Here is a 16,406-nt window from a genome sequence, read left to right as displayed (position 1 = left end):
AGGAAGGCAAGGCAGGCTAGGAGGAAATATAGGTGAGGACTTGACCTTGTCTTGGGGATCCCAGAAAGATTCCCCAAGGAAGTTGTACATTTTATGCTAAAATTTGAGCCATAAAGAGGGGAGATCTTGGGGGAAGAGTATTCTCTGAAGAAGAAAGAGAGCAAATGCAAAACCTGGTGATGGTGGAGGGAGGAACCTGAGGCTCTCAAAGAAGGCAAAGAAACCCTGTGAGGCTGGGCCATGGTGAGACAAGGGTGCAGGAGGATGGCCAAGGTTAGACCTGCAGGACCTTGAAACCCATTTTCATGGTTTTGGACTTTTTCTTAATAATAAGGCATTGAAGGATTTTGGTTGGAGAGTGACATAATCAGGTTCATGTTTTAAGGGGATTGCCTTGGCTGTTGTGGGTAGAGATTGAACATCAGCAGGAGGTGGAGAGAACAGTGGGTCAAAGGTGACTACCAGACCTGTCACTGAGACTGAAGTCCTTGGAGAGAACCAGGCATGGAGGCAAGGCCTGGCAGGGTATCTGCTGCAGGGAGGAGTTAGTGGCAGAGAGAGGAGGGTGGGCTGGCCGAGGGATCAAACACAGCTTTGGTTTCTTTTATAACTTGACATACATCTAGCAATCAGGCATTTTTTTTTTTTCACTTTTGCGACCAAAAAACAAATAACAATTAAAAAATAGGTCCCAACTTAATGGAGCCATCTTTCACTGCAAAAGGCAGAAGGAGACATTTAGAATGAGTCATAGCCTGGGTATTATGAAGTCTTCCCACTGAGCATCTTTATTTGTTATATAGAAAAGCTTTTTATTTTGGAGTTCTCAAATTCTCAGTTTGTGAAAACGCAGACATAGGCTGAACAACAACTGACCTTTGGAGAATCCATGAAAAAGAGCTTTTCTGAACACATTAAAACCATAAACAGAACTCAGAGTTTTTACACACATATATTTCTTAAAGTGCTGAAGGTTATTCTCCTGAATATGCTAAACAACTGATATGCTAATTATGCACCAGTCTCATCTATTCATTAAATAATGCTAGTCCCAGAAGGACCTCTATTTGAGGAAAGAAAACATACAGCTTTTTAAGACTAATTTGGGTTATTCTGTATGCCTGAACATTGTCCAGCTGCAAGCATATCTTAGTTAAAAATCAGAACTTTGGATTTAAAAGTGATTGTGAAATGACATTCATCTGAATTAAGGTTGACTGGGCTTCATGCCATGCCATGGCTTTCCAAGCCAATAGGGAGATAAAATGGTCCTTGGAAAAGGGCCCCCGTGGTTTCCTGGGGCTCATGATCTTTCTTATGGCCTGCTGACACCAAGGCTAACCTTTCTACCAGCCAGTGATGTTGGGCTCAGTTTGGGCAAACTCCTTGAGCAAGCCAGAAGGAATGATAGAAGCTGTAAGATGTATTCCTAAGAACACCGTATTCTCAGTCATAGGTCTCATACTCTTCAAATCCAGTTTCAAATGGATTTTGGTAATTCAGCTCATTAGAAATTTTTATTTTAGTTCTGATCCTAATTACAGAGATCTCAGAAAGACTATTCTAAGAGCTGGTTAAACTATTTTTTTTTTTTTTTTTTTTTTGAGGTGGAGTCTCACTCTGTCGCCCAGGCTGGAGTGCAGTGGCGCGATCTCGGCTCACTGCAAGCTCCGCCTCCCGGGTTCACGCAATTCTCCTGCCTCAGCCTCCTGAGTAGCTGGGACTACAGGCGCCACCACCACGCCCGGCTAATTTTTTTGTATTTTTAGTGGAGACGGGGTTTCATTGTGTTAGCCAGGATGGTCTCGATCTCCTGACCTCGTGATCCGCCCGTCTCGGCCTCCCAAAGTGCTGGGATTACAGGCTTGAGCCACCGCGCCCGGCCAAGAGCTGGTTAAACTATTTACAGTAGAATTTTTTTTTTCAGAACTACAAAATACTCTGATAACATTTTTTAAATTCCAAATTTATAAAATTGTTTATGTTTCTACATATCAGATATTCAGTATGTTTCTAGCAGGACTGGCTACGTAATTTGCAAGGTCACTTTTCATGGGTTATTAAGAATTTCAAAATGGTGACAGCAGAGTATTAAAACAAAAGAGACTTGGGGCTGGGCGCGGTGGCTAACACTTGTAATCCCAGCAGTTTAGAAAGCTGAGATGGGCAGATCACTTGAGCCCAGGAGTTTGAGACCAGTCTGAGCAACATGACGAAACCCTGTCTCTACTAAAAATATTTTAAAAATTAGCTGGGTGTGGTGGTGCGCAACTGTAATCCCAGCTCTTGGGAGGCTGAGGCATGAGAACCACTTGAGCCTGAGAGGTGGAGGTTGCTGTGAGATGATATAGAGCCACTGAACTCCAGCCTGGGTGGCAGAGTGAGACCCTGTCTCAAAAAATCAAACAAAACAAAACAAAACAACAAAGATGCATCTGAGAACAGACCCTGTGCAACCACATAGGCTGAACACCCATGAAACCAGCCCTGGTTCCAAGGAATAAAACCGATTTGAGCACCAGAGAACTTCTTCTCAACACAGACAAAGGGGCATATGGTAGCCACGGGGTGGAGGTGGGGGCCCATCTGGATTTGAGTAGCACAAGCATCTATATCATTAGTAGGTAGTCAGTTCTTGGAAATTCAAATGAGAATTCAAAGTGAATTGATTTGAAAATTTTAAACAAGCCATCTCCCATCTCCTTTGAAATGCAAACAAAAATGTTTGGGAGAGTGTGGTAAGGCATGTTTGGATGCAATAGCGTGAGAGCAGCTTGTCTTCTGCATTCTAGCCTGGGATAAAAGGGTGTTAGAAATCTGGTAACTGTCATTGTATTTATCATCAGCAGCATCATTTACTAAGTGCCCAGAACTGTGCGAGGCACTTTAGCTACACTATCGGATCTTTTGGACAATAATGTGAATACTCTTGGTTTAAGTGTTGAAGCAAGACATATTTAAGTAACTCATTGATGATAACTTTTCAAATCATTAATCAAAATGCCTATCAAATTATTCCAGGTCTTATTTTCATTGTCTAGGATGAACAAACTTCGTAATGAGGTCTTGAGTAGGGTCTGAGTCCACAAATCCAGTTGGATCTAGACGTTTTGATAAAATGTTACCTGTGATTTCTTTGCATTCTACTCCAACCCTAATGTATGAAAAAGCAGATTAGTCAAGTGCCAAGGCAGTAACTAGAAGGAACAAAAAGGGCTGTCAGGAATATAAATTGAGAAAGTGAGACTCCTCCAAACAGCAGGAGACAGAGGTAAACTTCCATTGCAGGCATTCACTCATAAGCAACTTCACAACACACACAAAGCTCTTCAGGTGTCGACAGTCTCCTTTTTCTAGCACTCCTCCCCAAATTGTCATTTAATCATGTGTCTAAACATTCTCTGAATATTGTCCTTCGTAACCCAACTCCTGCTGCTTACTGCTTCATTTGTTAAAAGAATAATATTTTGATTCATCACAGGCATTCCTGGAACAGATCAGAATGTTACAGACATGGCCCTGTGGCTTTATCTCGCAAATCAACTGCAGAAACACAGGATGAGAGGGAATAATTAGGCTTTTGGATATATGTCTCTAAGAAGATCACAACTTAGAAATGTATTTTTCAGAATGATACCATCTTGATGCACACAGTCACACTAGATGAAAGGAACCCTCTCTGTTTTTAGGGATCAAACTCACTTATGAGTATTCAGATTTCGTTTTCACCCAACTATCACTTTCTCCCAACCCTAGCCCCAATTTAAGCTCCACTAGGACCCTGGAAAGTGAATACTGGACATGGACTCAAGAGCCAGATGGCTTAGGTCTGGATTCCGGAACTGCTGTTTACTGGCTATGTAACTTTAACCTCTCTGTGCCTCAGTTTTCTCATCTTTAAAATGAAGATAATAATAGTACCTGTCACAGGGTTGCAGAGATGAGTAAATGGGTAAAGGTTGTAAAGCAATTAGAGCAGTGCTTAGCACATGACAAGCTCTGTATGTATTTATTGTTGCTAGTGTTTATAATCAATACATTTATTGGGCACTTACTGGACAGCAGGTATGATTCCCCATGCTGGGGATTCAGTTGTGGAAAAGAAAGATGAAGACCTTGCCCTCATGTTATTTAAACTTTCATTCTAGTGGGTTAAGAGTAAATAGGTAAGTGAATAAATGAATAGTGTCACATAAGGATAATTGATTTGAAAAAACATGAAATAGCTTGAATGGATGTGGAGACCTGTTTTACCCTCAGTGGTCAGAGTAAAATTATCCTAAGAGGTAACGTTGAAGCTGACACTGAAAAAGCCAGAAGGAGAGAACACTGCAAAGGCCAAAGCTGCAAAGTGGTGACAAGCTGGGTTTGGTTTGTTGGAGGAAGCAGCTGGAGGCCATTGTGGTTGGAATGTGGTAGACAGGAGAGCAATCAAGAAGGCAAGGCCGCTGGCCACACTGAATATTCCAAGTACAATAGACCACATCCGGCCAAGTTCTAAGTCTGGGATGAGACACCTCAGACTTGGTGAGAGGATCCACCTTCTTCTGAAAGCCACCAGCATCCTCCTAATGCCACTGTTTCTGGATACACTGGCTAGGACAGCGAGCCCATCACTGAGTTGATTCCTGAAGTGTAACCCCTGATTATTTTTTTTGTGTGACACTCCATCCTCATACACTCATTTTAGAAGAAGAAATAGCACAATATATTGGCACCGTACTTGGCTTGATATCTTGTTTCTAATAAAAGATCTGTAATAGAAGTCTCGAAATGTCATGTTGCAATCTATATCCACCCTACAGACAACTTCTGCATTTCTCAAGTTTTTATTTTTAAATTGAATTTGTTGCCAATATTTTTAAATGATAAGGTTTTATATAAAATCTGGGTTCCTGCCTTCTTTAAATTAGAGTCAGAAAGCGGAGTCCCAGATTCTCATAAAGCAGCTATTGACTTGAGCTGAGCAGCTGCTCCCTTTAGCCATAGTCCACACTACTCTCTATTGCATCCCACCAGGCCTGCTTCATTCATGTCCCTTCCCTGTTTGGTTCATTCCACTTTCCTGTCCTTACCAGCCTCCTGCCTTTTGCCTCTAATCTTACGTGTCTGCATTTCCATGTCTGTGGTCAGACAGCATCCTTGGCCAGAAGGCCATTTGCTTGTCCTCTGAGTTAGGTGGTTGTGCACATGATGTCCATTTCCCTTGAGCCTTGGACCTTTCCTAAACAGATACCAACCACGCTGAACCATCATTATTGAAGAAGCAGTGAGGAGCCACCTCCTTCTGAGGAGAAAAAGAGGAAACCTACTACAAGAGCTAATGAGTTCCAATGCACACGAGTTGGGAGTGTTGTCTTTTTTTTAGAAAATAAGATTTCATGAAGCTTTAGGTTTGCAGCACCTACCTAATCTAGAAAATAAAGAAAAAGCATATCATAACAGTATTAAGAGCAGAGAAAAGCAGAGGCCCCCATTACTAGTGTACAATACATTGAGAAGTGTGAATGCCAGCCTGTAGAGAGACCCCCGCTGCAGGATCCCCCCGGAGCCAGAGAAAAATTTCAATGTGAGCCAGTTATGCCAGGTATGTCTTTGCTCTGCCCACTGCACCACAATGCCCAGGGCAGGAGTTTGCATGTCCAGTGCATTCATATTTTCAGAACAAAGGCAGTGACTTGGAGGAGGGAAACTGGGTCATGAATTAGGACTTGTAGCTTCTGATCCTGGCTCACTGGCAGCCCTTGCACATCTTTTCTACTGTCTGGGGCCCAGCTGGGCCCAGTCGTTAAATGGGAATGGTGTTACCCCTTATTAGACTTTCTGCTAATCGGAGAATGGCAAAAGCATATGGAAATCTTTCACAAAGCAGATACGTATTTCTTAAGATCACATGTAATTACAAAGAAGCAGTTTTTTGGGTATATATGCATGTATATATATGTATATATATTTATGTGTTTGTGTGCACTTATCCTCTCTCTTTCTCTCTTTCATGAACACACATCTTAGATAATATTTGGGAGTTTAGTGGGTAGATGAGTCAGGGGTACCCAGAAGATATGGTTCCATGTTCTCATCTTTAATATCAGAAAGCTGGCCTCTGTTTGCCAGAAATGAACTTATGTCAGTAAGACTGGAGGGTGTGACCATCTGGAATGTGGATTCACATGATTTACTGTCTTTTCTGTACTTTCATTAAGGGCCAAACCCTTGAACCTGGTATTATGGAGAGGCCTGAGTTCTCTATCAGTCCAAGCTAACCTAGTGCCATGTGATTTTAGTTATATAAACAATTTATTGCTCCATGACCCTATTTCTTATACTCCACTCAAGAGCCTCCATTTCGACTGCTCACATGGAGACAGAGGGCCCATGGCCGTCCCAAGGCAGAAGAGCTAGCAGTGGTGTCAATCAGGCACATGGAGGTATGTCCTGCTAGATTCAGGACAGACCACTGCTGTCACATCAGGCCAGGCAGCCCTGGGATAGGGAAAAAAATCCAATCATTTTCATCCCTCACGAAAGAAAAATACTAAAAATAAAAATCTACACCATGAAAACTAGCAAATATAAAAAATGGCAGCTATGACATGGAAAATGACAATTTTAGAGCAATTATAAACGAGAGGCAGAGAGCCATTAAAGTTAAGGCAATGTTATTAAAAGATGTGTTAATTTTCAGTTAAATTTTCTATAAAAGACCAATTAGTTTAAAAGGCTTGACAGCATTAACTGTGAAACATAAGCTCCGGTAATTATACTTTAAAAAAATAAAAAGAGGAGGATGCTCGGGCGGGTTGCACTAGCAGGCACAGCGGGGCGTGGGCCAAGCGGGCTAGATGGCGCTGTGGGCTCAGGTTTCCCTGCGACAGTGCCTCGGTCCCTCCCCTGGCATTTCATGGTTTCCTCAGTGTCCTTTTACAGGACCTGAGAATCATCAAACTTTAGAGGCCAAGCGGGCCACCCTTGTGTTCTGAGCCAGCTCTCAGAGATTAGAATCAGAACGCAGAGACACCGGGAGAGGGAATTGTCTAAATTGGTTGCATTGCTAGTTGATGGTTCTTCTGATGAACTCCCATGTTTTAAGTATGCTTTGTCTATCAGAAGTTTCACACATACTGTCATTTAACTCTAATCTATAAATTTTTGTTTTGTTTTGTTTTTTCATCCCTGTTATACGGATGAGGAATTCGAGGCAGAGAAAAGTTAGGCAACTTTTTCATTGTTGTGGCTATTGGATAGCAAAGTAGGTATTTAAAAGCCACACTAATTGGATTTGGAAGTCCGTACTCATAACCAGGGAGCCATGTTGCCTTAATCAGAAGAAGGGCTTCACTAGTCAGGTTTGGAACCTTGTCCTTGGCAGTGGGAAGAGGGACTCCTGTATTCCTTAGACTATACAGGTCGCCTGATCCTAGGCTCTGAACAGGACCCTAACTCAGCTGTCTTATGCTCCCCAATGCCCATGTGACGCAAGGATAGCCATTGAGAAGGTCTCTGCCTGAAGCATCCCTGAAGACTAACCCTGCCATATATAAGAGCTTCCCAGAAGACTTCTAGCACAGGTTTCATGGTAAGGCACAGAAAAGACTGGCAGGACAAAAGCTTAGGAGGCAAAGGATCTCACCTACATGTTACAATCCTGCCTTTAGAATTTTGTATTTCTTCAATTCTAGCATTTATGTTAACCCAGAAAAAAATGTGTGCCTTCCGGGTCAGGTGAGTTGTAGAGAAGTTTCCTCCACAGGAAGCGCCTTTGGTAATTGGCATTTGAAGTTCTAGCACCTGGTTTGCTCCATGATGCAGAAACAACCATCACCTATGCAGAAAGCTCCGGAGTGATGTTTAATTGCAGACTGCTGAATGCTCTGTGAAGTGCCTCCCCCAACCCTCATTCCCATCACATAAATAAATTTCCACCCTCCAATATGACTGACTTGACACCGTTTTCCAGGGAAGGCATTGTCTTTCCACCAAATTATTCAGATCCCGAAGAGATAGGCGTGCAGAGCACACCCGTCAGCAATGCTCAGAGTCCTTCTCTGCATCCAAATATTGGGGTATCAAAACAGAAGCAAGAGCATCTGCTGGCAAAAATACATCATCATTCTCTGTCATCACAGATTCTGCTGCCCCACAGCTCTGCTCCTGGATGCCTGCATGGAAAAATCAAGGAGAGCCATCTGGGATGCAGTGCCAGCTCAGAGAGCAGACAATTACGCTCAGAGATATGAGTGGTCCCAGAGTCATTCAGACACCTGTAAAACCCTGGGACTGACTTTGAAATTGTACCTGTTGATGAGCAATTCTAAAAGTCATGCACTCTTTGACTTTCACACAATTTCAGGCTAAACCAAGGCCCAACGATTAGTAGGTGCTCAATAAATGTCAGTGACTGATCAAAAAGATTTGGGTATAACTGATTTCAACACAGAATTGGGACTATGTTAGGGTCAAATCCCAAAGATTTGACAAAACAATAACCTCCCTGGCTGATCTTCTAGACTTATCATTGCAATGGATAACCTATAGTGCCCTTCGTTTAAAAAAAAATGTGTTTTTATTAGAACAGTTATTCATACTTCTTGATGAAAATTTGGAAAGCACAGAAACATATAAAAGAAGACATATAAAGAAGAAACATATAAAAAGAAAAAGAAAACATATAAAGAAGAAAATATAAATGACCTATGTTTCCAACACCAAGGACAAGCATGGTTAATATTTTGGTGTCTTTCCTTCTAAATGGATAGATAAATACAGAAATATCTCATGTTATAGGTTCGTTATTTTTTCCCTTTTCAGTTAATATTTTATCCAGAGTATTTTATTATTTTCTTTGGTGTCATGATTTGCAGAGCCTCCATAGGACTTTATGAGACTCCATTCTGTGGATGCTCCAGAATCTATTTATCACTAAATTGTTGGCTATTTAGCTTTTTAAAATTTTTGTTATAGTAATGATTAATCCTATAATAAAAATTATGGTACTTAAATCTTTGAACAAGTAGCAACTTATTACATTGAGGCAAATGTACTGGTTTTTTTAAACATATATGGACATTTTAAAATTTCTTGATACATATTGTCGTGATATCTCCAAGAAACAATTTTACCAGTCTACACTCTCATCATACTGAGCCATCTCATGCATTATGGCAAGTGCTGATTGTTATTTTTCCTAGGAGGCCCTTTAATTGTGTTTATGATAGTTTTGAAGCATATCAGTTTTTAATTTGTATGTAATGAGGTAAATACATATTTTATATAGTGAATTCATAGTTTTTATGCGTAAAAAGTGCATGCTGAACATGAGAACTATCAAGCATCTTGAGATTAAACAGTTTGCTATATTTTTGTTTGTGGCTACATGTTTTGCCTTTAACTATTTTGTAACATTTACTTTCCTTTTTATGGAAATTTAAATTAAATATATTTTCACAGCAGAAAATATATAAAATAAAATTATAGGAAAAAAACAAAATTATATCACTAAGAGTTAACTACTAAGTAGAACTTTTATGTACTACTTACAGTTACATTCACATAAATATGTCTATCTGTTCAGTTATGCGTTATTTTTCCCTCTGGAAATCCCCAAATCAGAGCATTGTGTACTTTTTGTAACACTTTATGGTAGAAATAAAAATGAGTGACCATAATAATAAACAGGATATCATTTTTCTGGTAGTTTTCCATTAAACATTGAAGTTTTATATTAAAAAATAACAATTTAAAAAGTAATAAGTGCATGATTTGTTATATTATGAAACAGTGTATATTATAAAGTTTAATAATAAAAATGATCTCTACATTTTATCAACATTTGATAATTGAAAACATTAAAAGGAATCAGTACGAAAAAGCCAGTTAAAAATCATATTAAAACTTAAAACCCAGTACCATAAAGATTCAATATTTAAAAGTGGGTACTCTTAAAATTAAATTTTAAATACAGAAAGAGTTAATTTCACTAGCCAATAGTTTTGCAGGTATGCATTTTTAACACGAATTGTGATTCATGGTGTTTTGGGGATCCTACTTTTAAAAAACATTTTAGTGTTATATAATTATTACCATGCCATTAAATATTATCTGAAAGCATAACATTCATGTCTGTACAATGTGAGTCATGCCAAGGAACCATTGTTTCATCATTACCATATTGTCAAAAACTTTTTATCAGAGAGCCAGTTTCCCCCAAATCATTCATTGAGTAAAATCCCTTCCCCATGGTATGCAGTGCTTTTCGTATTATACTAAGGAATGGATCAGCAAACTTTCTTGTAAAGAGCCAGATGGTAAATATTTTCAGCCTTTGAGGGCCACATAGTCTCTGTTACAACTATTTAACTCTGAGTTTGTTAGCACCAAAGCAGCCCTAGACAATACATAAACAAATGGACATGCCTGGGCCCCAACAAAACCTTATTTAAAAAAAAATAATGGATGACAGAGAAAAATTGGCCCAAGAGCCAGATTTGCCAACCTTTGTATTAAGGTCTTATAAGTACTAAGCTATGGTTCTCATAAATCCATTCTGGTTGACCTTCTAATTTTTCACTTTGTCTACAATATTTGGTTAGGAAGTCTTTAAAATTTACTATACTACATGAGAGGACAATTTTGTACGACTCTTTCCAGGGGAAATTTAGCATAATTTTATCAAGTTTTAAAAAGTCCAATTCAAATCTGTAATTAGGCATATATCAAACAACAATTTTACTAGAAAAAAAATGACATTAAATGGCCCATTTACATGTTAAGGAACATGGAATTTTACTTTTTTCCTAATACTCTCCTCTGTCTCCTCATAGATGATTACTACTTTGCTTTTTGCCTAAAAACAATAGCGATTCTTATTCATGTCCAGTGATTGGTATTAAAGAGAGTATCTGGAATAATAGTGTTAATTATCTTATGTATCTGACATTTTATTCTCCTTATTTCTAATTCTATTTGTGTTTTTTCAGTTATATTGTCATACATTTCCTTATTTTTTCAAGGATTATTTCTTGAATTTAACAATTCACTAAATATCCTCTTGCTATTTAATTAACTGGCGCTTTTCATCCTGCTTTTATTTAAAAAAAGAATTATTTTAATACTTAATTTTACTTACTATAATTCTGTTGTATTTAATAATAGCATTAAAGGCTCTGAATTTGTCTCTATAGCATTGGCCTCAAGACATATTTTTATATGTCATTCTCAAATATTCTTTAATTTTAAAATATTCTGTATCCTAAGTTTGATTTCCATCTTGACCTAGTAGTTACAGGATACTTAACAAAATTTTTTTTGAAGTTCTGGAATATTTACTTTTGCTTCTATTACATTGTATTTAATTTTTAAATGTAGATTATACAGCTTATACTCTGTTATATGTATTTAGATATGATGGTTTTGGCCACTGATCTTTTTTTTTTTTTGTAATTGTTGTTTAAAAGTTTAGCAAAAATAGACTAAATCAAGCTGATTATATCCTCAATTTTCTTATCTTTTGACCTATTTGACCTGTAAAAGTTAAAATCAGTGATAGTGGGAATGTTTCACATATTACCCTTAGTTCAAAATTTATTCTAGTGTAATTCTAATTAGTTTTGCTTTCTATATTTCAGTTATAATATTTGTCCATAAAAAGTTAGAGCTTTATTGTGAGTGTTAACTATGAATATAAAGTTAACTCATCTAACAGAATAGTTTAAAATTTTTCTTTGAAGTATACTTTTTTTCTTCCCTTTGTCTCTTTTAAAGATATCAGAGTTTGATTTTGATTTTGGCATTTGAACAAGTCTGAGAATCTTTGCCATTTTATAGGATCATTTAGCTCATTTATGTTTAGTTATATAACATAAGATGCTATAGTCTTGCATTATGTTTTTTACATGCTTCTATCATAATTATGTGTTTTATGATCTATCTTTTGGTATGTGGACTATATTTTGTATGCTTATTTTCTTTAGTGTAAACTTTCCCTTCTATTTTTAACTCTAGTTAGTTGTTACCAGCCATTCTATAGATGTATTTTCTAAGTATTATTGTCTGGAAAAATTTAATGGTTCTTGATTCCTCCTTGTATAAGATCAGGCAATTTTCATGCCTTTACTTCCATCATCATCTCTATTTCATCTCATTTTTCTGAATTTAAAATATAATTTTAGCAATACTATATTAATAGCTAATTTTTGTCTTTTTTAAATAATTAGTTTTGACATTTGCATTCCTTTTTGTAATAATATGTACAACAATCTTTTACAAGTCTGTTTTCAATATATTTTACCAGTAAACTAAATTTGCTCATATTTTAGTTATTAAGAGTTTAAAATTATCTTTAAGGAAGCTAATTTTTGTTCTGAGTATTTAAAAAAATGAAATCAATAAGTGCTTATGTATGCAAAGAGTCAAAAAATATTTCATTTGCCTTCACAAATTATTGGCAATTTAGCTATGTCTAGAAATTTTGGAAAAATGTGTCCTGCTAAAATTCCTTTGACATTCCTCTTACATTTTCTAGAGAAGCTTCATGCTAGCCTCATTTTATACTTGTATTTCTTAGAGCATTGTTTTAGGTCATTTTTATTCTCCATTTAATATTTTAAATTCAAATACTTACCGAGTACAGGTCTAGGAATTGGTCACATTAAGTTGGTAAATGCTTTTGATCTGCATCCTAGATTCATTTCTCAGCTCAGGACAGGTTATTGCTATTTGTTTGTTTGCTTGTTTTACATGCTTGCATTTTGTTTATAATTTTGATTTGTAAATACTTACTGTTTATCACTTGACCTCTGTTGTCTTTTTCTCATTATCAATCAGCACTCTTATTTTAAAAAATCCCTATATCTTTCTCTTTTAGCTTAGAACTTCCTAGTTTTACTTCCATATCACTAATTGTGTGTGTGTGTGTGTGTAATTTTCAGCTCTAATACTTATGGCTTCTTAGATTAAAAAGTTGGCCATTGCAAATTTAGTTATCTTTTAACTATTTCTTTTTAAAAAATGAAACACAACATACCATACAACTCATCCATTTAAAGTGTATGATTCAGTGTTTTTTTTTTAGTATATTCACAGACATGTACAGCCAACACTACAGTCAATTTTAGAACATGTTCGTGGCATCAAAAGAAACTTTGTATTTTAGTTATCCTCCCCTCCCCTACAACTCTACCACCACCCCACCAGCCCTAAGCCACCACTAATCTACTCATTATTTCTGTAGATATGCCTATTCTGGATATTTTATATAAATGGACTCTCAGTACAATGTTTTCAAGGTTCACACATATGTTGTAGCATGTATCATTACATCACTTCTTTTTGTGGCCAAATAATACTCATTGCATGAATATAATACATTTTGTGTATGCATTCATTAGTTGATGGAAATTTGGGTTATTTTCACCTTTTGGGTATTATGAATAATGCTGCTGTAGACATCCATGTACACATTTTCATGTGGACATATATTTTTATTTATCTTGGGTATATACTATAAGAGTGGAATTTCTGGGTCATATAGCAACACAATGTTCAAACACATGAGGAACTGCCTAGCTGTTTTCCAAAGTGACTGTACCACTTTACATTCCCACCAGCAGTGTGAGAGTTCCAGTTTCTCCTTATTCTCACCAATTCTTGTTATTATCATCTGTCTTTTTTATTACAGCTATTCTAGTAGGTGTAAAATGATATCTCATTGTGGTTTTGATTTGCATTTCTCTGATGACTAGAGCTATTGAGCCTCTTTGCATAAGTTTATTAACCATTTTTATATCTTTTTGGAGAAATGTTTACGTCTTCTGCACATTTAAAAAATTGGGTTATCTTTTTTTGTTGAGTTATAAAAAGCTTTTTAATACTGAATATTAGACCCTTATCAGATATATGATTTGCAAACATGTTCTCTCATTTTGTAGGTTGTTTTTTTCACCTTTTGGATAGTGTCCTTCAAAGCACAAACATTTTTTAAATTTTTATGAAGTCCAATTTATTGTAGTTTATGCTTTTTGTGTCATGTCTAAGAAACTATTGCCAAATCAAAGGTCATAAAGATTTACTCCTATATTTTCTTCTAAGCATTTTGCAGTTTTGGCTTTTTACTTTTAGATATTTGACCCCTTTTCATTTAATTTTTGCATATAGTGTGAGGTATAGGTCCCACTTTATTCTTCTGCATGTGGATACCCAGTTGTTGCTGTGCCATTTGTTTAAAAGACTATATTAATTTTTCCATTGAATGGTCTTGGCACCCACACTGAAAATTAATTGATCATAACTGAATGAGTTTATTTCTGGATTTTCAATGATTTTCCATTGGTCTATAGGTCTATCCTATGCCACTACTATGTTATCTTGATTACTGTAGTCTTGTAGTATGTTTTGAAACCAGGAAGTATGAATCTTCCAACTTTGTCTTTCTTTTACAATACTGTAAGATTGCTTTGGCTATTTTGGATCTGTTGCCATTTTAGAGTCAATTTTTCCATTTTTACAAAAAAATGGACTTTGTGATTTTGATAGGTATTACATAAAATCTGGAAATTGGGGTAGTATTCCATCTTAATAAATCAAATCTTCCAATCCATGAACATGGGATGTCTTTCCATTTATTTAGGTCTTCTTTAATTTCTTTCAGTAATTTTTTTGTAGTTTTCAGTATACCAGTCTTGTTCCTCCTTGGGTATATTTATTTCTAAGTATTTTATTCATTATTTTTCTGAGACACAATCTCACTCTGTCACCCAGGCTGGGGTGCAGTGGCATGATCTCAGCTTACTGCAACCACTGCCGCCCAGTTTCAAGCAATTCTCTGGCCTCAGCCTCCTGAGGATCTGGGATTATAGGTGCCCACCACCATGCCTAGCTATTTTTTTTTTTTTTTAAGTAGAGACTAGGTTTCACCACGTTGGCCAACCGGGTCCCAGCTCCTGACCTCAAGTGATCCTCCCACCTTGGCCTCCCAAAGTTCTGGGATTACAGGTGTGCACCACCATACTTGGCTGACCTCCCATTTTCTACCACATTGAGTTTAAAATCCCTTGTTTGGCTTTTAAAGCCCTGAGTTCCCCACCCCTCAAAGAAAAAAAAAAAACGATTAAAAAGTCAAAGGAAGGTTGGGAATGGGTCTGACTGTTCCTGTCGTTGGCAAAGGCCTCATGTCTCTGATATGAGGCCAAAATGTTTATCATTGCTTCCTGTGCACCAAACCTGTTTCTAAGTGCTTCATGGGTAGGTCATAGAGCTGTGCAGCACTCTATTATTACATTTTACAGATCACGAAAGTAGGCACAAAAATGTTAAATAACTTTCAAGGTCACACAGCTTCTGAAAGATGAAGTTAGCATAAAACCCTCAGCCCAACTCTGGATCCCTGGTTCCCATAACCTCTCCAGCAACATATCCTACTTTAAGTATCCTTTTCCTGCATCTGTGCCTATGGGCATCTCTTAACCCTGAGCATAAATTTCCTTTAGGGTCTGGCAGGCTATGAGTAACATTCCTAGTTTCTTTTGCAGTTGGAATTTTGTATCACATTGGGGTGTTTTTGTAAGTATTTCAGTAAGGAATGTGAATCCAGCCCCACTAGCAACTATCATCTTAATTCAGAAGTCCTCATGGAATTCTGTGAATATAAATTTGGTTTTAGTGACTGCACTTATTTTACAGATGAGAAAAATCAGAGCCCAGAATGACTAGGCAACCTCTAAGACATAGAACTAGTTAGCAAACCTGGGATGGGAACTTGAGCTCACCCTTACTTGGTTTGTTCCCTGCTATGCCTTGCCAGGTAAACTCTCTAATAAGTTGCTGAGGTACAATTGCATCTTTCCTTACCTCTTTCCAAAGTACATCCTCAAAAGCCACAGGCAAACTTTGATTTGAGTTTTTAGGCTGCTTGATTTCTACTTACATAGGAAAATGGAATGCACACCCTTACCTGAGAATTTCTCAAATTAGGCTGGTGACAAATACCTTTTAAAGCTCCTTTACTTGACATCCTATTAATTTTTTTTAAACTCCCATTGTTTTGTTCCTGACAGATCTGTTATGTTTCAGATGTGACACAAATGTACACTTAGGGGGAAACTTCTTTAATAAGTGATATTTGCCTCAGACTACTGAGGTTATTTTAGAAAACAAAAGCCAAAGTACACTTACCAGGACATTCACCTTGTCATAAATTTATCTGGCATATTTAATTGATCGAGATTTCTGGGTTAGACAGTTATCAACGCATGTGATAAACTGTTGAGCATGCGGCATTAATGAAAGGTTTTGCCATTGTCATGGGGAGGAAGCTTCCTGGCACATGGGTGACAGGACCTCAGAGACAATGCCGCTTGGGTTAGCAGCTGGGGCAGGCTGCATTTTATTACATGTGTCCAGAGTCTCATAGT

The 16,406-nt window shown here is 37.3% G+C and overlaps 1 protein-coding gene and 1 long non-coding RNA gene across 23 annotated transcripts in view; one reads left to right on the top strand and one right to left on the bottom strand.

Moving 5' to 3' along the window:
• LOC105465975 (potassium calcium-activated channel subfamily M alpha 1) overlaps positions 1 to 16,406 on the top strand; it is a 763,404-nt gene that overhangs the window by 726,365 nt on the left and 20,633 nt on the right. The window lies entirely within an intron of this gene.
• Positions 1 to 16,406, bottom strand: part of LOC139356018 (uncharacterized) — a 39,631-nt gene that overhangs the window by 19,355 nt on the left and 3,870 nt on the right. The window lies entirely within an intron of this gene.

Source organism: Macaca nemestrina, chromosome 9 (assembly GCF_043159975.1).
Source record: "Macaca nemestrina isolate mMacNem1 chromosome 9, mMacNem.hap1, whole genome shotgun sequence".
NCBI lineage: Eukaryota > Metazoa > Chordata > Mammalia > Primates > Cercopithecidae > Macaca > Macaca nemestrina.
This window is presented reverse-complemented; position numbering and strand designations above follow the sequence as displayed.